This window comes from Gallus gallus, chromosome 3, assembly GCF_016699485.2.
Source record: "Gallus gallus isolate bGalGal1 chromosome 3, bGalGal1.mat.broiler.GRCg7b, whole genome shotgun sequence".
Classification (NCBI taxonomy): Eukaryota; Metazoa; Chordata; class Aves; order Galliformes; family Phasianidae; genus Gallus; species Gallus gallus.
The window spans coordinates 101245075-101268877 of record NC_052534.1 but is presented as its reverse complement, the minus strand read 5'-3'; the positions used below and the strand labels follow the sequence as shown (position 1 = coordinate 101268877).

At 45.6% G+C, this 23803-nt stretch overlaps 1 long non-coding RNA gene across 2 annotated transcripts; it reads left to right on the top strand.

Annotated features, from left to right (window-relative positions):
* The first annotated feature begins 9651 nt into the window (after positions 1 to 9651).
* Positions 9652 to 22377, top strand: LOC107053165. Of its 2 annotated transcripts, none has more exons than XR_001466184.2 (3): positions 9652 to 9847; positions 20205 to 20273; positions 21297 to 22377. It is a non-coding gene; the product is annotated as an uncharacterized LOC107053165 (long non-coding RNA). The 2 variants fall into 2 exon arrangements; XR_005858563.1 differs by lacking the exon at positions 9652 to 9847 and adding an exon at positions 9882 to 19311.
* Positions 22378 to 23803: the final 1426 nt, after the last annotated feature.

Sequence of the window (23803 nt, the reverse complement as noted above, 5' to 3'; positions counted from 1 at the left end):
GTTAATTTACTGTAGATGACACCAAGATTGACAGAATGATAAATAATGATGAAGATAAGGTTGTCATCTAGAATCACTTGAAGAGAGAGATAAATCAAGATGGTTCAAACAACCTGTGTTTTCAATTAGAGAGATGGAAAATTACAGAATTCACAGCAAAGGAAGCTGATCATCTGCAGGGCAAGGCTGCCTCTGAAAAGCAGGAACTCTGGAAGGATAGAAGAAGGAGTGCTATTTGGCAAAGCACACACGAGCTCTCAAGGTGACAGAAGAGGATAAACCGATTTTTGTGTGTACGCAGCAAGGAAGTTATTTAGTAGGAAGAAAGAAGATATTTTACCTCTTTAGTTGGCCTAATGCTGATTCTGGAAAAAAATCCTACAAATCTGGTGTGCATTTTAAAATATGCTGCCAAACTGGAGAGGTCAATAAATGCATCACAGGAGAGGGTTGTATTTCCAGTGGGAAATACAAACTCAATCTCTTACTGAAAACAAGAATGAAACGAGTCTGGTTACAGTATGCACATTTGCAATGCAAAAATGCAAAGTGTAAAATGCTGTGGTGTGCACGGCTGTGATATCTAATGTGCCTTTGAGTATGTAGCCTTTGTGCGCTCACAAAACACAGTTTATCTTCAGCCCCAGCTCACTGCAGGATAGGATGAAACAATTTGTGAGTGAGGGCAAAGAGCAGCATGAAGCGTAACAGTAATAATTGAGTCTGACAGCACAGCACACTCCAAATGTTGATAAATTCAAGCTCTTTAGAGTATGGGCCATTATCCTCATTAAGTCTGTGGCTCAGACCTGACCAAATTCTGACATGTTCAGCTTGCTGATGGCTTGGGACTGTGGACATCCCTCTCAGCCACCCCACAGGGATGCAGAGACCATTCAGCGCTGTCCTGGCCCAGCCCCATTGCGGGAGGCTTGTGTCCAATATGCCTCTTGGGTGAGAGGTCTCTAGCTCCTTTCAGCACCAAAAAGATGGGCCTTGTAGGAAATCAGGAACCTCAAAAGCCAAATGTAAGCACAGAAGGAGGCAGTGATTACATGGGAAGTTGACAGATCCTAGTGAAGACAGTTTAAACTAAAAGAGGGAGATTTAGGTTAGATGTTAGGAAGAAATTTTTTTGCTTAGGGAGTGGTGAGTCACTGGCATGGCTGCCCAGAGAAGCTGTGGTTGCCCCATCCCTGGAGGTGCTCAAGGTCAGGTTGGATGGGACAACCTGAGCTGATGGGTGGCACCCATCCCCATGGCAGGAGGTTGGACCTGATCTTTACTATCCCTTCCAATCTAAGCCATTCTGTAACTGTATGATTTTTTGGGAACATTCTGACCCTGTATGTGCATGTAGAGCAAGGGATGAACCCTAGGCTGAGGAGCAGACCAGGCCAGGAGCCCACAGGAAAGGAAGGAGAGCAAAGAAACCATAGCCACGTGCCATGGGCTCTAGGGAGCTGACCTAGGAAGAGCTCAGACATTTTGAGAACTAAGACCAAAATAAATGAGTAACTTACTGCTCCGGTGCTCAGGGAAGCAGGCTTTGAACTTTCACGTAGCAAACTAACAGTTACAAATAGAGTTGAACTCATCTTCAATTTCTACCTGTAACTGAAAAGACTTACAAGATCCTGAATTTTGCTAAGAAGCCGATGCATATGCATCTGTGTGTGTGCAAACGTGTGCTTAGACACAGACTGGGAGTCAACTTCCAAGAGCAGCTTCCCTGCAGTGTCAGCAGCCTGACAGGAAAAGCACGTTTCTAATGAGACAAATGCAAAGTATAGCCAGAGAGAACATAGGAGACACACTACAAAAAGGCGACTTCAAAATACTGTTAGAAGTGAGCTCATTAAATCTGCCTGTTTTGATCTCTGCATCCCACGCAGTACAAAGGGCCCACTGGCGGCGTATCAAGGGGGACGGAAAGATCGATTTGTATCAAGGACATGGGCAGAAGCACACAAGGGTATGAGTGTCTTGTTTCACTCGCATGTTTTAATCTTTCACTTGCAACTACTTTTCATTTTGAACTTTGAACCCAAGAGCAAAGGTGTGCGGAGCAGTGGATGTAAGAGGAAGGCATGAGCAGAGCAGGCCTCGGGTGTCACAGGGCATAAATACTGGCCACCAACAGAAACAAAGGGGAGAGGAGAGGTCACAGGCAACACGTGTGGCTGTGCAAGGAGGTTCTGTGTGAACACATCGTGTATATCGAGGGAGATAGTGCGGATGCAGGAGTTTTGCAGGGCTGCAACTATTGCAAGGCCCAAGTGCTGGAGTGCAGCAGGACTGTGGGCTGCCAGCATGGAGGAGATGGGGTCAGGAGGATGCTTGTACATGTGGGACAGAGCAAGTGGGGTATGGGATGGCAGAAAGCAGAGATGTGGGAAAATAGAGGCCTCTAATCATAAACACAGTGATGTCACACTGCAGCTGTAACAAACACAGAGGAGACTTCAGTCCTCAGATCCAGTAAGAACAAAAAGGTTGAGCAGAGCAAATGTACCTCATTGTGGCCTTCCAGTACTTGAAGGGAGCTTGTAAGCAGGAAGGAGAGCAACTCCTTACATGGTTTGATAGCATGAGGACAAGGGGGAATGGCTTTAAACTAAAAGAGGGGAAATTTAGGTTAGATGTTGGGAGAGTTTTTACTCAGAGGGTGGTGAGGCACTGGCACAAAATGCCCAGAGAAGCTGTGGATGCCCAATCCTTGGAGGTGATCAAGGTTGGGTTGGATGGGGCCCTGGGCAGCCTGAGCTAATGGGGGGCAATCAGCCCACAGACCGGGGGTTGAAAGCCATTCTATGATTCCTTCTTAAGGGAGCATGTGTTACTGAGTGTAAAAACCAGCATGAGATAGGGCAGCCTTTGCACAGGGAGAGAGATGTTGTGGAAAGGATGCAGACATGAAGATCTTCTTCCGTAGGCAACTCTAGTGGAGAAAAGTGAACACAGGGTTAATCTTTCTGATAACTTAGTATCCAGTGTTTTTTCTGGTAAAACTGGACTGGATATCATGTGCTTCTGCTCCTTCTCTCATTGTTTCCACTGGTTTTTGTTGGACTGAGCATAAGAATCTTTTTTTTTGCCACCAGGCCCATTAAGATGACCGTGACCATGAGAATGACTGGCACAGGTTGCCCAGAGCAGTGGTGGATGCCCCATCCTTGGAGAAACTCAAGGTCAGGCTGGATGGGGCTCTGAGAAACCAATCTAGCTGTTGGTGTCCCTGTTCATTGCAGGGGAGTTGGACTAGATGGCCGTTAAGGGTCACTTCCAACCCAAATCATTCTATGATTCTATGGTTCTATGACCCCACATACTGTGACTTCTCTCAAATCATCATATTTACAGTGAACCTGGTCTTGTATCAGAGACACAAGAGTGACACAAGACGGGAATTATGTTAAGCAGTGGTTACAGGAGGCTGAGTAATTGGGTTTATAACTACAGTACTTCAGCTAGGTGGGATGAGTTTCCTCCCGTCCTCTCCCATCCCCTCATACATGACACAAACCCACGAGCTCCAGGGACGGAGCTCGCCTGCACCCTGTCCATGGAAACCGCTGAGTAAGAGGCGATAGAAGCTAGCTGGGGTTAAGGTAGGTCAGAGTTCTTAACAGGGCACAAAAACGTCGTGGCAATTTCACTGCTCCACACGTGAGGGACTACAGTACATGTTTTTGTTTATAGAATAAGAAAAAATATATTGAACAGGATTCATACTGCAGATACACTTGATTTGAAAAGACATTTCTATCATAACAGAGGTCATTGACATAGCTGAATCAAGGAAAATGACCAAGAATTTAAGAAATCTGAGAATGTATTATTTATGGGAAAGAGATGCTCAGCAAGGAGCTGTGTGGCAATTTCTGGGGGTGGAAAGACTCATGGTGTCTGGGTAAGAAACAGCTTGTGCAATCTGTCTAGGAAGGGAGAAGTCATCTAATTCAAGGAGAAAAGTATACAGATAACCAAAACAACCCCAGGGGGCTGCTGTGTGCAGGCTGTGAGAGAAGTGCAGAAGGAGTACAAGGATCTATTTCAGTAAACACGAAAGCCCTGCAGAGCATTGAGAACACAGATGGGAGCAGAGTTTCCTTCAGAGACTGTACACGTCATAGAGAAGGGCAAAGGCCAGTAACAAAAGTGAGACCTCATCCAAAATACAGTCAAACAGCATAAAAATGCAAATGGTCAGGGTGGTCAAGGCAGTCTCATCCTTGGCAGTGGGGAGCAGCCTGGGGATCAGCCCCAAAAACTTGGAGGAACTCTAAAATATAAGGATCAACAAAGGCTTAAAGAGGAAAATATCTTCTGTGTGTCTTGGGTAAGAGTCCCGGAAAGCAGGAGGTTAGCAATGCTGTTTTCTTCTGTGCTTTTCTACGGCCAGGGTGAGAATCTCATTTCACAGAGCCCTTGTTTCTCTTTTGCTCTTTCTGTGTCTTCCAGGTCCTTGGTACGTCCCCCCGCCTTCAGCCTGCCGTTGCCTCATCCACAACAAGTGCTCAGTGCCAACATAAACCCAGGCTGAATTTGGTGGAGTTAAGCCCAGCCTGCCCTTCACAGTGGTTTCTTATGAACAGGCATATTCATTTCATCAGAAAATTGAATGGAACCTTAAAATGTGAACCTTTCGGAAGAGACTTGTTTCAGAACACGTAGGAATGTGAACATGTTTTATGACTGAAATATAAATGCCTTTAAGGTGGAAAAAAAGTCAGTGGAAGAAAAAGAATGTAATGGAAATAGTGGCTCACTGTCCAGGACAGAGCTGGCCTGAGCCCAGGCTGGTGCTCACAGACCTGCTGGTTGCACAGGAGCTGCCTACTCAGTGAGGATCAGGCCCTGTAGTCACGTTTATTGAAACATGGGTAGGACAGATCTGAGATTATGGCTAGAGGCAAGATAAAAGGCAATGAGCCAAGTGTGACGCTTTCATACAGTTGCTGGTTATAGGAATGTACTCTGCTGGCCTTATGGGTAATCCAGACTTTGAAATCCCGTTCATTCCCATTCTCTCTCCCATGACTTAAAATAATTCCTTGTGACCGTCTATAAGCCCCAAACTCCTTGGAGCTTGGTATGTGCAGCATTACACTGCTGGGGCTCCTGCAACTGTTGTGTAATGGAGTGAGATCATAGGCTAGCTCCATCCATGTGGCTTGCACTATCTTGCCTGCCTGATGGTTAGCTGCGTTTGAAACATTAAAAAACAATTCATGTAGGATTACCGTTGTAATTCTTAACAGCAGCAGGAAATTCTGATAGATAAATGACCTTACATAAGCAAGAAATCCACTGATGTGGAGATGTTTTCCACTGATGTTTGTAAGTTCACTCACTGCTATGGCTGCTGTTTGGAACATTCAGTCTTTGCCTTATGTGCTGTACAAGCATATGGATGTAGGCTGGCCAAGAAGCAAGGACAACAGCACTGTCATGTCTTCAGACGTGACATTTGGCCCACGTTAAACGAAAAACTGGACAGTATTCATGTATTTAACCTTTCAGCCTCTGCACCATGATTTTCAGATTAGAGCGGCCCTGACAATCACAAACTTCCACCCCTTAGTGGGGTTTTCCTTTCAAGTAAGTCATAGGCCTTTTAAAAATCTCTTACTAAGAGGCTGTTGACATAAGAGGCATAGAGAACAAGCAGTCTAGCTTCCTGAATTTTGGCTTCATAAAAGCAATTGGGAGAGTCGGGGGCATTTGATATCCTTTTATTTACACAAAGGCTCTGGGAAATGCAGTGTGAAAATGAGCCCAATGTATTTTACTGCAGTGCATCTGACCAGCAAGTATGAGCAACTGGGGTGGGACTGTAGCCTTGGTGACTCATTAAGGTTTCTAACCACCACAAAAATCACAGTGCAGCATAATGTAAACAGCGAATGTGCTTTGTCAAGAACAAGGTTCTTTGGGAGCTTCTGGGCAGCGGACATACTTTACTGAGTAAAATTGAAAGAACTAGAACAGTCTCTCACATGAGCATATGAGCATGTTGACACAGTCAGGTGAATGAGAATACACAGAGTGGTCACTGAAAACAAATTAAAAAGAATGTGGCCAGCAGGTTGACATAGGTGATTGTTCCCCTCTAGACTGCCCCTGTGAGACCCTACTTGGAGTAATGCATCCAGCATAAGAACAACCTGAACCTGTTAGAGTGGGTCTAGAGGAAAGCAGTGAAGATTCTCAGAGGGACGAAGCACCTCTCTTATGAAGAAAGGGTTAGAGAGCTGGGCTTGGCCAGTCTGGAGAGGGCTCCAGGCAGACCTTCTTGTGGCCCTTCAATACATAAAGGGGGCTTAGAAAGATACAGAAGGACTTTTTACAATGGCCTGCAGTGACAGGACAAGGAGCAAATGTTTTAAACTGAAAGAGGGTAGGTTTAGACTGGATATAAGGAATACATTTTTCACAGTGAGAGCAGTGAGGCGCTGGCACAGGCTGCCCAGAGAAGCTGTGGATGCCTCATCCCTGGAAGTGTTCAAGCTAGGTTGGATGGGCCCTGGGCAGACTGGTCTAGGAGGATTGGATTAGTTGGTCTTTAAGGTCCCTTCCAATTCAAATAATGTGATGATTCTATGATTCCGTTCCTCTGAAGAGTGCAAGATCTGCCCTGGGTGAAGGTATAGGAGTACTGGGCCTCCAAAAGCAGCCTGGTAGCACATGGGATGTTTGGCGTGCAGGCACTGTCTCACCCATGCTGCTGCTGCTTCCCCAGTATCTATACATCCATCTTCGTCTCCTTCATGACATATCCTTGCTGTTCTCTTCACCCTTGGCTACACAGTTATTGGAGCCTGAAAATACGTTTTGGGAGAGATTACTACAGCAACATTTTATCATCAGGTCATTTGTAGGCCTGTGTGGCTGTAAGCTAGAGCGAGTTATGTGCCTTTAAAACAAGCCCTTCAGTCAGAGAAGATGAGCTGTGGCTGCAAAATTCCGCACTCAGCGTAGGATGGTCTGAAAAGAGAAGGTTGCAAATGCTCGAGAGCCACTGGCTTAAACATTTACACATGAAGGTAAACTACGGCATGCGGCCACTCTGCAGCCTGGTGTTGGTATTTGTGGCTTGCCCCTGGATTATTCCCTGGGCTGTTTTTCTGCATCAGTGCCATCCCAGGCTGATTAGAGACAAGCCCCAAACCAGACAGAGGATGGGACTGTGCCTGTGGGTCTGACCCGAGGGCCAGAAAATGAAGAGTTGATGGGAAAATTGTTTCCTGTTTGTTTGACTAAATACAACTGTAACATTAAGATAAAACCTATCCACAGTCCCCTGGAGGTGTGCTGTGACGATGCACCACTTAACTCTTGTAAAGTGATTTGGAAGTAGAAAATACTGCAGTAATGTAAAGCCCAGCCCTATTACAAGAAAGCTGATTGCTTCTTTTATAAGGTAACAAACTCCAGAAACACGGAGTGAAAATCATCACCAGATCTCTGGCAGCAGTCCTATCCCTAGCTCATGTCAGTGGCTGCAGCTGTTGTAACACGGTGCTGCAATCTTCTGGAAAGAGAGAAGGAAAAAGCCTTCTAGGACTCCGTGGTTTCAAGATGCCCAGAGAGTTGCTGTTATTTCCACAGAGGAGTGCTGCTGCATCCCCCAGAACAGGAGTTCGGGCCTGAATCTGGCTGCCATCAGTGTGTCTGTAGCAGTTCTAAACACTTAAATGAATGTGTCTTCAAAAGAGAAGATACTCAGAGCCCAGTACAGTTTGAAAACTGGCAAAACTGAGTGCAGAAGGAGCCAGTCTTGTTTTCTTAAAAACATTTTTTTTCTATGAGGATCAATACATGCATTAATTTGTGAGTCTATGGGACACAGAACTGTGAAAATCTTGGATAGGCAAGACAATACAAAATGCTTGTCAGCAGTTCTGGTAAAGAAGGCAAAACCCTTAATTTTATTGAAAGACCTCTGCAGGACGTATTGCCTGGGGACTGGTAACAAGCACAGTGCAAACAGTCTACAGCTCCCCCTCGGAGATCAGTACTGAGAAAGCTTGCTATGCAATGAGATGCAAAATATCTTCCTTTTTCCTCATGTTCAGTATCTAATTTTATTTCCAAGGGATGCTTCCAATGACACCATGGATAAGCACAGCCTGCCAGCCGAGTGCCACCCTTGAGAAGACATCAAAGATGAACAAACAAGAGCCAGAGGGTGATTGATAGGGCAGGAACTTCTACACCCAGTTTTGTGCTGAAGGAAACGTGCCAGGTGATGATCCTCTCATTATTTTTCTCCTCTAGATTTGTTATTAAAACAGGCACGGGTGACACAACTTCTCATGAGATACAATGCTATACAGGCTGGTGTGAGGACCATAGTGCAACCCCCAGTAGTGATGTTACTATGTACAGTGATGGCTCCACCACCAGGGACAGAAGGCACAGAACCACAGAATGGTTTTGGTTGGAAGGGTCCTTACAGATCACCTAGTCCATCCTCATTGCCATGGGTAGGGACGCCTTCCAACAGATCAGGTTACCCAAAGCCCCATCCAACCTAGCCCAAAGGTGGGCTATCCACAGTGTCTCTGGGCAGCCACTGTCAAGAAACCACTGTGATAGTCCCAGCTCTGCTACCCTGTGGGATGAGCAAGTACCCCAGGAAAAGCAAGTACAGGTCAAAAACAGTGTTATGGTTCTTCCATTTCCAAATTCCTTCCCTTACTTATACTAGACATCTTTATATACACAGCTTTACTACACATCCATACATGCAGCTGGGGTAACGATGGAGACCCACCTCCCAGGGTGCTGATTTCAGCAAGGAAATTAGCCCCAGTTCCAGATTCAAAGTTGCACCACGCAGAACAAAATGCCCCAGCCTCCCTTCTTCCCCATCCTGTTAGCAAGAGGTTGAACGGCTCTATAGGAAAGCCATGTAATTCCTGCCCCAAATTCAGTGGAGTGCTGGTTCCTATTGATTCCTTCAAGCTATTTTTTTTTTCTCAACAGTTTCTTCAGCCACACATGGGGAAAAAAAAAAAAAAAGAGCACAACAAAAATGCCTTGGGAAAGAGAAAGTGTGTGTCATTTTGAGTTGCAAAGGGAGCCAGGGAAGGTGAGCTACATGCAGAGCCCAAATATCCAGCAGCCATACTTGTTATCTGAGCCTCTGTGCCATTAGCAAAGCAGCAATACTGGTTTGGGTTTTCCCCTCTGTTCTCCATGTGAGCAGGTCTCCACAGGCTCCTTGCTTACTGGGTTGATACTATGAAAAATAAAACCCTGTCGACAAATGAAAAAGTATGAAGAGGCAAAGAAGTGAACTCAGAACTCCGGAACAAATCTTGGCTCTGATTTAGTCTGCATGGGGGCAAATTTATCTGCCGCCAAGGAAAAGCAACAAAATACTAACAGCCTGTTTTTGATTCCCATTCATTCCAGCTGACTGTTGGTCTCCAGGCTGAGCCTGTTGTTTTATTGAGAGCTTCTTATTCAGTGAGCCACAGGCAGTGACTGCTAGGGAAAGCACAGCCTGGTTTTATTTAGGTAGTTTCAATTGTAAGTAAAATGACACTTCCTTCCGTGAGTGTCGCAAAACCTACCGGACCAAAATATGTCCTATATATTGCAACAGGATTTCCTTGTACTCTGTTAGACACAGATGACCTGAGACCCACTCAGCCCATTTGACCATGGGAAGGGAAATGAGATGAAGAACGAGGAGAAAGAGCAAGAGGGTGAATGCAAAAGCAGAAGGCACCCACTGCTCTGTCCTTGCCTGGCTTTTGATGCTCTTTCTCTGGCTCTTGGACCTGCAAGTTTAAGCCCACTCTGAACTACTAGAGAGAAAAATTCTGCTTTGGTGAGTTTAAACGAGCTGGTCATAGGCGTGTTTTTCCTCAGGTGCTTGCCCAGGTTGTGAAGGCCACAGATGGAGCACTGCTGACCTCCCGGGTAAGATGCAGCAGTGATTTCATGGAATAGAGAGGAGTTTTGTCTGTGACACAAAGAGGAGGACACAGCCGTACTAAGGGTAGCTTTGGGCTCTGTATATTTGCTCAGTAAGAGATTTTTCCACCTTCTCCTGCTGGAAGCACTTAATTCAAGCTGAAGCAGCTTAGATATATGCAGAGATCTGTTTGTGTGCGCCATGCATACATATATGCATGGAGATACACGCAAAGCATGCAGGCAGCTGTACATTTGCGGTGTTATATTTCCTTAGGGACTCACTGATCTCAAGCCACTGCACAGAGCAGTCCCTGGAACAGCTTTCTGATGGAAGGTCAAGAGTGATCTCCTGTTGGCCATTTAACAAGAGGTGGAGTGAGATTGAGATCTCCGAGGCCTTGAACATTCAGCCTTCTCCTTTCTCCAGCCTATTTGCTTTTCATTTTCACATTATGTATGAGATTAGATCCTCCGATAAAAATACTCACTGTGGAAGTATTGTCCGAAGTGGATACTCTGACAACCATGGCCAGTATCCCTTCAGAAGTATCAGGATGCTCACAAGTAAGTATATAACCAAAATAAGGTCAGAATTGGAGGCAGGAGAGAAGCAGGGTCAGGGCAGTGAAGTGGAGGAGGAAGTCATAAAATTCCCCTGCATTATCTGCACCCAATTCCTACTGCCTCTGAATCACACAGTGTGCAGAAACAGCTCACAGTCATCTGCAAGAAGTCATCACATTTGTAACCATTGTCCCTTTTACCCAAGAATTTGCATGGTTAAACTATTAGTGCTGCAATATCTTGATCCATACGCAAATTATACCTCTACTATGTAGGGTGTAATTCCTCTAATCCAATTTAGATGTTGAACATTGCTGGGGAGAAAATCTAATGCAACAAACCAGACCTTTATCCACCAAGGGAGATGAAAAATCATCATTGCTTCAGTCTGAATATATCTAATTCAACCACAAATTGCTAGGCTGAGAAGAGTCCACTGAGCAACCAGGAAGGCTAATTTCTCCCTTGCAGGAATTATCATATTAAACTCCCTGACCTGGGTTAGCCAGGAGGTCAGATTAGATTATCGCTGTCCCAAATTCTGGTCTCAGAAACCAGCTTTCAGTGCCAATCTGGCTGAAATCCCAGGTAAACATCATGAAAGAAGTGCGGGCGTGTGGTTAGGATATCTCATTTCTGTGTGCTGTGGTGGATGAGCCAGCTGGCTGCTGTCGGTAAGAAGGCAGCAGAACTTCCTGAAAATGGGAAAATCTTCACCAGATGTCGAGAAGCTGCTTATGGCCACAGTGGGTCAACATGGGCCCCCCAGCATGGCACGTGTTTTCAGGCTGGCAGCTCCTGCTGCTCAGGTGGGGTTCTCAAATGCCCTGAGTTTGGTTAAACAGGTTTGAGAAGATGAGGGGAAATGGTTTCAAACTAAAAGAGGAGAGGTTACATTGGATATATGGAAAAAGGTTTTTATGTTAAGAGTAGTGTGGCACTGGAAGGTCCAGAGATACAGTGGATGCCCCATTCTTGGAGACACTCAAGGTCAGGCTGGATGGGGCTCTGAGTACCCTGATGGAGCTGTGGGTGTCTCTGTTCATTGCGGGGGAGTTGGACCACATATTCTTTAAGGATCCCTTCCAACTAAAACAATTCTATGGTTCTACAAAGACCCCTTTGGGAGCACCTCCTGTTTGAAAGGCAGAGGCAGATGTTATCAGCAGGCCTTGGGCTCCCTTCTGAGGTGCCAAGAAATCACACAGTGATTGACTCTTCCCTGACTTGTCCACCAAATGCTCTGTGTCACCCAGAAGAGGACAAGTCCTCTGCCTCCGACCGCCTGTCCCTTCCCCACTCCCGGAACGGTGGTGAACAGCAGGGCTGTGACTAATGGCAGCATGAAGCTGTTGGCCATCTAAATCAGGCACTGAATCAGAAAGAGCAGGGAAAAAAAAGGGTATCTGAACCAGCTCTGATCACGCACAGGCCACAGCAGGATCAGCTGGGTATGTCACTGACTCACAGGTGAACGTGTGACACTGTGAGCGCTGGCATCAGCGCTGCTCCCAGTCTGTGCGGGAAAGCAGCAACATGGAGACTTTCCCACGTGCATTCCTTGCTCAGCACATGATGAAGTTTGATCAGAAGACATGGCACAGGAGCAGAATGATATTCTTAGGAGGAACATGAAAAAAAAAAAACAAACAACAAGAAAAAACAGTGCAGTAAATTCTTGCTTGCAAAGAGTGGTATTTCCATGTGCAGGCTTGCTCCACCTGCAATTTTACATGTGTGTGGTGATTGCTGATATGATGCCTCTGGTTAAGATGCTTGATCTGAGCTTTGGGAAAATCCCTTCCTTATTAATCCATTATTTGATATACATGCAAAGTAGCATATAATGTAGCCTCAATCCACAGAGATTTGTGCCTTCGGGGCTGCAGGTATCTGAGGGATGAAGGAGAGAGAAAAGCCAACAGCTGAGTGCCCTGCTTCTGGGCAGTCATTGGGGTTGTGCCGTGATTGGCAGCACAGTGGTGGTCAGCCTAGGGATTTGAGGCAGAAAAGCATTTCCAAAGGAGTGTTGTCCACCCTCTGCAGAGCTCGTCTTGGTAAGAGATCTGAGCATGACGGACAACCAACTAAAAAGCCACTGCTCCATAGTGAGGAAGCTGCTGTTGGCCAGCAGTGACATCCCAGCCCTCCATACACACTGTGCCATTGGAGCAGTGGAATGAGGTGAGCTTTCCCGATGGTGTTCCAGGCACAGGACTGCAGGTACCCCTCTGGGGTGCTGACTGATATGGCAGTATTGCAAACAGAGCATCCCCAGACTAATGATAGCCAAAAAAAAGCATTGGGAGTGGAGCTCAGAGGAGAGCATCCTGACCAGGTCCTGCAGTTTGGGGTGCACATCCCTGCTGTGCCTGATGAGATTTACATAGAGCCAGCTGCACTTCTGACTGCACCACAGTGACTTGCAACGTTTTAAAGTTAAGCAAACAGTTATTTGCAGAACCAGGTCCTAAAGTGAGACGCGATGCAAAGTAAGTGTAGTGGAAGAAGGAGAGGGGGTGGGAAGAGATGGAACAATGCTCTGTAAAATCAACCAGCAGTGTAAGTGTGCCTGCTTCAACTGTTACCAATCTGGGTGTTATTTCAGACATACCAGATAGAGGAGGTAAATGCCAGAAGCCCAAGGATGTCGAGAGCCCACCACAAGCCCACAGGATAACAAATCTACTGTCTGGTTCTCAGGCATCTGGAACCCCACTTGCACTTCACTGTGACATGTGCAGGAATGCTTGGTGGAGCCTCATGGGGTCTTTGTGTTGCATCTTTACAACCCACCCTGGGAGCTGCATGTGCTGGGCTGTCCTGGTGTGGACACTGCCAAGACAAGTACAGGGTGACTGCAGCCCCCTGCTTTTCCATTGGTTTAGCACATCTTCTGTTGTTTATCCTGATCTCTGTGCAAAAAATGACCTCTGTCTTTTGCAGTGAAGAAGACGATTGCTCAGAGCATCACCAGCCAGCATCCTCAGCAGCTTCTGCAGCACCTCTGGGTGCCAGCGCAGCCCTGTGCAATCCTTGCAGTAGCCTGTTTCTATGGATATGTGAGTTCTAGCCTGTGCTGGCTCATGCAGATGCCCCAGAAGGGTGGTGGATGAGGTGCAGCCACCCTTCACAGACTCTTTTGTTATGTGTTCATGAATAACCATGATCCTGGTTTCCAAGTCTCTGCTCAGTCCACGCCAGCTCTTCTCAGGCAATGCAATCTGTGCTCCTCCATCATCAGAACCAGCACCTCCTCTATCCCAAACATATATTTGTTTCTACAGTAAAGAGTCCTAACCTTCTTCCATTCTGGAATGGATGGAAAATGCCCACTGTCCTGTCCTCCTTTTCTGAGTCCTGGCTCTGGTCTCTCCATGAAGAAATGGGGTTGAAAGATCCTATCTCAAGTGAAGCTGCAGCTAATGCAAGCTGCAGTTAATGAAAACTGCGCTGAGCACTGAGCTCCTGGTGCTACCGAAGCTCTCTGCCTTTCCCAGACTTCCTGGGAAGTGTTTTGAACTTTATTTTTAAAAGCGCAATTAATCACGGAGCAGAGCTTGAAATCAGTCCAAGTGCAATAAAAGCACCCGAGCGGGGCTCAGCCCAGCGAGCATTGTTTGCCACGGCCTGACTTCAGGCATGGGGAAACTTTTCAGATGTGCTAACTTTGCAGCTCCTGGCTCCTGCAGGAATCTTAACTGCTACCATCTGTACGAGGGAGCAGCTATGGAAGAGCAGCTCTCCCTCTCCCTTTATGTACATTCCTCGGAGCACCCATTTAGCATCCTCTGCATTTTCTCACCCTCGCTGACTGAAGGCTTTGCCCTACAAAGGTGCTGTTTCTTTGTGCTTCCATCCCTCAAGGGGTATGCTGAGGACTGGCAGCATCTTTGCGGAGCCCCTCGGTCGCGCCCCTCCATCTGTTGCTGGTCTCCATGTGGTTTACAAGACGCTACAGGAAGGCATTTTCTCACGCTATTAAGTTTTCACTAGATGCGGAGGGGGATCAGGAATGCCTCGGACGGCGTAAAAAATCCCTTCTCGGCTCAGTTATTAGGATCTAGCAGCAGCAGCAAGCAAAATTATAGCCTCCATGAAATCCGAGTCTGCTGCCTTGCCATGGGCTAGGGGTGCTCTTCCAGGTATGCCTGGATGCCTCCCAGACCAGTCCTCCTTCCCTTATCTGCCTCTCTTTTTGGAGCAGAGGTTGGTTGCCTTCTGCTGTGTGTCCATCAGATATTGGGGTATGGTTTTGCTTGGCTGCTCTAGGAACAACACCAGCAATAATGCCCACTGCAGTGAAAAGACCAGGGCTATACCCTCGGGCTGAACCCTACAACCTGCCTGGATGTGCTGATTGTCATTCATCTCCAGGAGAGCTCAGTTGGCTTTCCTCACCTTTGTTTCTTTCCCCAAGAAACATTCTTGGGCAATGAAGCTCTGAAGGGTCTGGAGCACAGATCTTACATGGAGTTGCTGAAGGAAGTGGGATTGTTCAGTCCAGAGAAGAGGAGGCTCAGGGGAGACCTTGTAGCTCTCTACAACTCCCAGAAAGTTAGCTGTAGACAAGTGAAAGTTGGACTCTTCTCCCAGGTAACAGTGATAGGAAGAGAAGTAACAGCCTTAGGTTGCACCAGGGAAGGTTCAGGTTGGATATTAGGAAAGATTTCTTCTCAGAAAGAGTAGTAATGCACTGGAATGGGCTGCGCAGGGAGGTGGGGGAGTCACTGTCCCTGGAGGGTGGATGTGGCACGGAGGGTCATGGCCTAGTGTGGCCACAGGAACAGGTTGGTAGTTGGACTAGAGAATCTTATTGGTCTTTCCAACCTTAATGATTCTGTGATCCTCATGCATTGTCTCCACAGAAGGTTCTAATCATCCTAACTACACTCAGCACTTGTAAAGTACTCTGCATACCAGAAGCCCCTCACAGATGTAAACTAGTTCGCCTTTCCAAGACTTACATGGAGGTGAGCAGGAGCTACAGCTCCATTTTGCAGCTGGAGAGGCTGACACATGGAGGTTCATGGCTACACTCAGGGCCACACAAGGGCTAGCACAGCTGGGATCAGACATCTCTGGTTCTTAAACTGTGCTTAAACCACCAAACCTCATTGCAGGGGCACACTAGAGGGACTGGATCCAAACCAAAATGAGCAGTGCCCAGGACTATATATAATTTCTCCTGATTCTGCAAAGCTTGTGCGAAGTACAGAAAAGGCTGGTGTCATCCTGGGTTTATGGTTGTGTTTCCTTCAGAAACCCCACAGATCATTCACCCCCCTGGTACTCAAATAAGTTCTAGAAATGAAAAGCTGTTGAAGCAGCGTATGTGAGTGGACTTTGTGCCTGGGCAAGGACTATGTCTGTAGCATTGTATCACAACAATAACAGTAATGAAGAGCAACACTCAAAAGCAAGCCTATGCACAAGGCCTTGAAATAACAGATCAACTAATAGAAAAGCAGGAAGAACAGGGAGAGGGGATAGGAGAAGCCCAATATGAATGACTTTGGTAATCCGGCCCTCTCTGGTGGAAGCTGAAAGGAGAGACTGTTTCCCTACCAGTCATTTCACTATGACTAAGCTACATTTGCACCCTAATAAAAAGCTGAACCTAAGTGTTCAAGAGGTAACTTTGTCTGCCTCACGCTCCTGGCCAGAAGGACTATTCACAGCCCAACCATAGTTCACCACACTTCCCCATGTTTTCTGTGTAATATTCTGCTCTGCGTCTCCAAAACGCTTCCCTTTGTGCGGGTTCAGCTTCTTGCCCCTGTACGGTGAAGGAAGGGGAATGTGACTCAGCCCCACTCACACCAAGGAGCTACGGTCACCCTGCTAGCAAGCCAGGTCTGATGTCCACAGGCTGTACAAGCCCCAGGCGATGTCTTCTGAGAGCAGAGCTAGTTTGATCACCGCCGTGTCAAAGGAGAGACAGGATGCACAGACATCTGAGTTAGTCATCCTGGCTTCAAACCCACAGGATATCTCAAGTGACTGAAATGTAGGTGGAAAGCCAGGCTTAAACTATACGTCTGCGGATTTCAGCATTAGGCGATCAACCTCACAGAGGCCCAACACAAGATGGCCAAGTAGGTAACCCCAAATGACAGCAGAACAACTGCCAGATGGAGTTGCTAGCTCCTAATTTGTCTGGTATCACTGGTGGCAGACAACAACCAGGCTTTATTATGACACTGTCAGAGCAGAGAAATCATGGTCATGGGGGAAAAAAGTCTCAAGGGCAAGATTTTCTGAATATGCAGCACTCCGATGAGTTTGCTCCCATCTCAGGACTCCTCTGTCTTCCAGAGGAAGGACAGCAAGTTGCTGAAAGTAAAGCAAATTCCCATCCCCTGGGGTATCAGCTTCAGAGGACAGCGTGGGGTGTGCCTGTAGGAGTTAGCGGAGAGAGGACAGCATGCAGAGAGCTGGACTGTTTTAGGGGAGAGAGACTTTGCAGAAGGCACAAGGTAAATCTGTGACAGAACTCTGACATCAGTCCTCATTTTTTTGCTTGCCTGTTTTGCTTTTCAGCTGATTATGCAATTTTGAAATCAAGAAGATGATCCTGTCTTCTCCATTTTCCTGCCAGTACAGTTTCTGTGTCTGAGGACAGTTCCAAAAGCAGAGCATCGGAAGTGAGATGTGAAATGAGAATTCAGATTTTACATTAGAGTTAGGAATGGTGAAGGACTGTTGGCTCACCCTCTCCGCTTTCCATGCAGGACAAATTCACTGACTTCCATTTTCAGTGCCTTCTCTATTTGCTTTATCTGATAGAACAGATGTTTCTCTTGGAGATTAAAGTGTGATTGAGCAGCAAAGAGCTAAAATATATCTAAGGAACATGGATGTGTCTAAACAAGGTAAAACAAAGCAAGGATTTTACTATCTGACTTATGCAGAAGATGGCAAGAGATTTATCTGAGTAGCCTTTGTAATGTATGCTAATGATGAGTGTCATAAAGGGAACTGAAAAGCAAACTGGAAGGCAACATCTATGACAGCTGTGACAAAGTGGAAATAATTCAATGTCACTCATTAAGGGTGACCATTTCTCAGTTCATTGACCCTAAAACAGGCTCCAGCTGTATTTCACCTATGTAGAAGAGTCAGCCATCGCCATTTCACAAACATCTTTCCATCAAGTTTTTCACTGGAAATAAAATCAAGACCATTTGCTTGAACTAACCTGTGGTAGTCCTACAGAATGCCAGTGATGTGCTGGTGAATTTCAAGCTATCACCCTCAGACATCTTCCCAGCTAGAAGGTTCTTCTTTCCTTGTATTCTTACTCTTTTGTCCCACTCGTACACCCAGCAGAGACAAAGAGACTGGCCCCCTCCAGTGTCACAGCCTGGTGCCACAAGCAACCTCCTTAATATCCGCATAAAGTACGTAGAGTTGTTGCGTGCTGAATGTTTTCTAGTGCTGATTTTCTTTATAATGCTCCTCATTTCAGGGAATGCTTGCAATTCCTTGTGGCTGATGGCTCTACAGATGTTGCACCACAGCCGTGATGGCAGCTGGAGCGTACAATGTGAGAACTGAAACTCTGCCCAAAGCATCTGCAGAAACCCAGGAAAATAAGTCATTCTTATCCCATCCTATCCACTCAAATGCTGGAGTACACTCGTGGACTGCCGTGGCCAGATGGCAGCCTTTGCAACATTCATTTCTGCAGCTATTCAATATACTATGAAGATTTTCTTTAGGATCCACACTGAATAGCATTTGCCAGGCTAAACCTACTCCACTGGCCTGACTTGCTTTGGTCATAGAATGGCTTGGGCTGGAAGGGACCTCAAAGCCCATCCAGCCTCTGGCCACTGCCACAGGCAAGGTTGCCCCCCACCAGCTCAGGCTGCCCAGGGCCCACCCAGCCTGGCCTTGTGTACCTCCAAGGATAGGGCACCCACAGCTCTCTGTGCAACCTGTGCCAGTGGCTCGCCTCCCTCTAAACAAACTCCCTCTAAACAACTCGCCTCCCTCTAAACAAACATGGCAGGGTCTGTGTCAGTCATCTTTTCATGAGGAAAAGCAAATAAAAAGAGCAAAGAACATCCCTGCTCATGGCTGCAATTGACAAGGGCAGCACAGATGGTGCTCAGCACCATGGTTTGCTTTGTGATTTATATTTATATTAAGAGGGCAATTTGATCCTCCATATATTTAAGCAAGTGAATTAACCAGGTTTTTTGAGAGCCTTTAAAAAAATTGTCCATCCTATAATTTGCTCTTCTCCTTCTTTTCAGAAAATTAACATCATTGTTATCAGCAAATTAGCAAATTAACAGCACTGTTATCACCCCAAACCAACCAAAGTGTTGTTACTAGGTGACTTGCCATTAATATTGGTTGAATTGAAAAGACAAAACGAAACCAGCCAAACAAAAAGAGCGAACAACAAAATAACTGAGTATACAAGTGAAATAAAAGAGGAGAAAAATGAAAGGAAACATTAATGAATGGAAAAAAAAAATACCACAGAATAGTTGCCATGTTTTCTGCTCTGCTTCATCCTTTCTACTTGGAAATGGCCAACCACAACACTTGCCTGTGCCCTTCCCTTATCTTGGTGGTGGATAAGAGCTGGGATGAAAGTCACTCACCTGGAAACCTCTCCTGGAAATTAAACAGGTTTGAGTAGAGCATTCAATAGACTGCTTCTTGAGACACAGGTGGAATTTCCACTTAGAAGTCTTGATACCAAGATTTTTATTCTGATCCCATTGGTTTTTCTTCTCAGGCTGTTAAAACATCATCTTTCTTCAAAGTCTTAGAAATAGAATTATCAACAAGGTAAAACATACTTCTTTGGCTGTTTTTTGTGGTGCTTTTTTTTTTTTTTAATTTATTTATTTTTTTTCCCCCCAGAAAAGCTTTAGGGTTTGCTTTGACTAGATATCAGGAAGAAATTCTTTCCTATGAGAGTAGCGAGACACTGGAACAGGTTGCCCAGAGAGGCTGTGAATACCCCCTCCCTGGAAGCGCTCAAAGCCAGGCTGGATAGGGCTGTGAGCAACCTGGTCTACAGGGAGGTGTCCCTGCCTATAGCAGGGGGTTGGAACTACGTGATCTTAAAGGTCCCTTCCAACCCAAACCATTTTATGCTTCTATGCTTCTAGCCAAATCCATGGGGAAAAAAAATAACACATTGATTTCATCAACAGCGGATTTAGGCCGGTGCTTGGAAAATTCCTTCATGTAGCTTTTAGTGAATAACAAATCCAGTTAATCATAATTGCTTTGCTCTTTTGGTACAGCGATGTACTCAGGAGAAATCATTGTTATTTATCATCCTACCAGAGGTGTGTTCTGAGCTAGGTCAACAGGCACTTCTCAGCAGCTATTTCTGCTTTATACTCCACAGGGCAGTACAAGAAGCCCTTGCATACATGGGGCAAATGTTTGTAGGCGTGCATCCTCAAATGAGTTGAGCCCATCAGGCTCCAAGCAGCACTAGTATGTGCTGCTGCAAGATATTATTCTTGTCTTTCTTCTGTGCTGTCCTTCTTCAGGCTTCCTCGCTGTGACGTATCTTCCTTTGTACCTTGTAGGTCTTATTCAAATAGGGGCTTCAGATATCTTAGCCAGCTTCTCTGGTACTTAGCCCTGTGGAACCTCCTGGTGAGGTGAATCAGGTCACGTGCCTTCATGTTCTGTCTTATTCCTCTCTTCTTCCTTATTCCCAGGCTGATTTTTAGAGAGAATAAAAGCAACAAGGTGCTCTGAAGAGAGAAGCAGTAAATGGTGTGTAACAGGTAAGAAAAGTATCACTCTGTCATTTTTCTTAGCCTCTTTTCCTTCCAAACACGGATATCTGTGCAGCTATGCACAAGTTCACGTGCAGCTATATATCTGCGTCCGTACATGTATATGTAAATAAAACACTCTTTTTATGAAACTCATTTAATGGGGGGGTTCTGTATATCCTAAATTTTATTTTTCTTCTGACACAGGAAAATGCCCTTAGGCGACCAGCATCAGCTGCTTTCTGTTATGCTGCCATCTGTTATGTAAAACAAGTAGAATTCCTTTTTTTCTCTTTTCCCAGTGGCTTTCCTGTTTTTCAGCTATGGTCAGCTCTGGTTGGTTTTGCCTTTTTAGCCCTCTTTTATGATGCAGAATAGCCTTTTAGCTGTTACATAAATATAACGTTGTGAAATAGGATAAAAGGATTTATCTCTACATAGAAAGTGTGTATTTATCTATGTTAGCCATTTGAAAAACACCCTCTGCTTTCCTTCCTGGCTGCTGTTTAAGTCACGACATATTCCTCGGTGCATGCGGCGTTTACATTGGGAGCATAGTGGAACACTGCAGAATCCAGATTCAGATTTTAAGACATCTTTGAAATATGAATAAGATCGACTCAAGGATTTTGGTTTAGAACTTTCATTTACTTAAGATCCTGTATCCAAATGATGGTGCCAGAAGCTAAATATCCGTGCTATCTATATTGCCAGTACTTAACGTAGCACACCGCAGATGGCTTTGAAGTCTTTGAAGACTTGTTAGGTTGGCACAGACTTTGAATGTATGTGAAATACGCAGTAAAACAGACTATACAGCCGTATTGTTATTCTAATGCTTTTCTTGGAACTGGAGCTTTTCTCTTTTTTAGGTGACCCTCAGACAATGTTTTGGGATAAAGCTTTCTCTGCACATCTTCCTGTGCAGGCTATACATTTTCAGATTCTTTTAACTGAAAGAATGTTCGCTATATAAGCGGGAAATTCAATTTATACCTGAACAAAGTGTTAAAGAAAAAAGTGTTTCTCCAGGTTTCCAGGTGGCTGCATCAAAACCAGGATTCAATAGCCTATACTGCCCTGGAAAGACACCAGACGTGGTGATGTGATGTCAATCCCTCCAGCTCACCTTTCTCCTGGGGGTCTGTGCAGCTCCCTCTGGTCCCTCAGCTGCTGGAGGTTACCTTGGAGTCTACAAACTCTCAACACCACGACTCACTCTATAAATGTAAGTGCAGGGGGGGCTTTGCCATTTTTTAGCCTCTCTTTTGAGCTATATTTCTAGGAGGAAGGAAAATGTAATGGCACAGGACCAGCCACAGACAACTGATGAACCCCTGTGGTTTTAAAATGAGCACTGACAGAAAAGATGTCTACTGCCTGGTGCAACCAGCTTTTCAGATGTGAACTGGGGGAACTGGGAAGATCTGTGGTTCCTTTTTGGAGCTGACTGGGGAGAGGCAGAGGGGAAGAACCAGTGTGACTGCTCCAATCTAGGACTGTTCTACCTGCTGGCCTTCAATAGGTGAGCTGAAGGAAAATACTGCAACTGTCATCAATTGTATTGTTTTCTAAACAATGTGAATCTCTTTTTCTTATTTTTTAATCTTTGAGAATAAAATAGGCTCCAGAACTCAGAAACCCAGGGCAAAATCTGTCTGTCTCTGTATGTAAGTGCTGGACTTGCCATGTGCTCCTATAGGTAGATATCTGTGTGGCTCCACAAACTCACTATCTTCCCTGGAGAGCTCTCAGTGTATTTAAGTGATCCAGATGTGCTCCCTGGGAGGTGTGCCCCTGCTTCCAAGAAGGACTAAGAGACAGAGATAGGTCTCATTCTGCTTAAATTCAGATATGTAACATTTACTACCTAAATCTCAGCTGCTTTTCTGGGCAATAAACTTTTCTTCTTATCTAACTTTAACATTCACCTTTAGAATCATAGAATCATTTGTGTTGGATGGGAGCTCTCAAGGTCATCTAGCCCAGCTCCTCAGCAATGAGCAGGGACACCTACAGCTCCATCAGTGCTCAGAGCCCAATCAAACCTGACCTTGAGTGTCTGCAGGGATGGGGCATCCCCCATCTCTGGGCAACCGGTGCCAGTGCCTCACTGCCCTTATTGTAAAGAATTTTTTCCTCATGTACAGTCTAAATCTCCCCTCTTTTACCTACCACAGATGACAGAGAGAGCCTAAAACCAACTTTGAGGTTTAGATGAAGCTGACTGAACCTGGAGTCCCAGTGAGACAAGCCAAGTTGAAAGCTGGTATGCAGTGCACTGAGACACATCACAGTGGGCAGGGAAACGTCCAGATGTGGGTGTACTGGCAAAGTGGGCAGCACCACGGCAGACCCAACCCAACATGCCAAAATTTGCTGACATATGCCAGTCATAGATTTTAATTAAAACACAGCTCCATAGAGATATTCACTGTCTATCAGTAAGGTTCCCTGCAGCAAACAAGCAGTGTGTTTTGGAGTTTCCTCTGCAAGAGTAATTGACGTGGGGGGTGCTTGCTGTGTGGGGAATTACCCTGACTTCAGTCGTGCAGCAGCATGATGGTAGACTGAAACAGCTTCCCTCTTGTGGAAGAATTCCTGCTTTCTTGGATCACTTGAGGCAGTAAATAATGACTTCGAACATTACACCTCTAAGATTGCTAAATATGTGGGAAAACTACAAATATACAGCTTTTATCCTATGCAAGTCCTCCAAGGCTGTATGTCATACATTTACTGAATGATATCAAGGGGAAGAATACTCACTTGCTATGGCTCCTTGCTGTGTGCAAGAAGTTATGTCACGTGGTTCTGTAGGCATGGTGGGGATGGGTTGATGGTTGGACTAGATGATCTAAGTAGTCTTTTCCAACTTACATGATTCTGTTCTATCATTCTATGATGCTATTTGTGCAGACACGGATTCACACAAACGTCGCTGTAATAGGAACTCTCCAGTTAGGAACCTGAGGGGAATCAGTAGCTAGCAAGTCACCCAAGCCACAGAGCAGTGGAGTTTGCTCAATGAGACATGCCTACTGGGAGCTTATAGACAGAGATTTGGATATTGGGAAATTTGAACCTGGATAGGAAGAAGCTTTTTTGCTGTATGACAAATGTGCTGAGCACTGTGATAAGCTGCTGAAACTCCTCAGTCGTGACAGCAAGTTCAACATCCCAAACAGAAACCAGGATTTATCAGTCAGGAAAACCAATAGCTCATTCCTTCCGTCACTTTTGAATGATCTATACTTGGATTGCTTCCTGCTCTGCTGACTTGTCCCATCCCTGAAGGTGGCTGCAAGTGCAGCTGTTCAAACAGTGTGCAGCAACCCTAAACCATGCAAGGAAGAGGAGAGAATTCTTTTTATTACTCTCCATCTGCAAAGGAATTCTAGAAAGACAGTTGAAATTACTTTGCATCCCCGCAATACTGTCTCTCTTCTGACAGTAAATATGCTAAGGTATCTTCAGTGCCCAGGTATATATCTTTGCTCTATGATGACTGAAGCAAGGGCCCACAGTTGCAAGCTTCA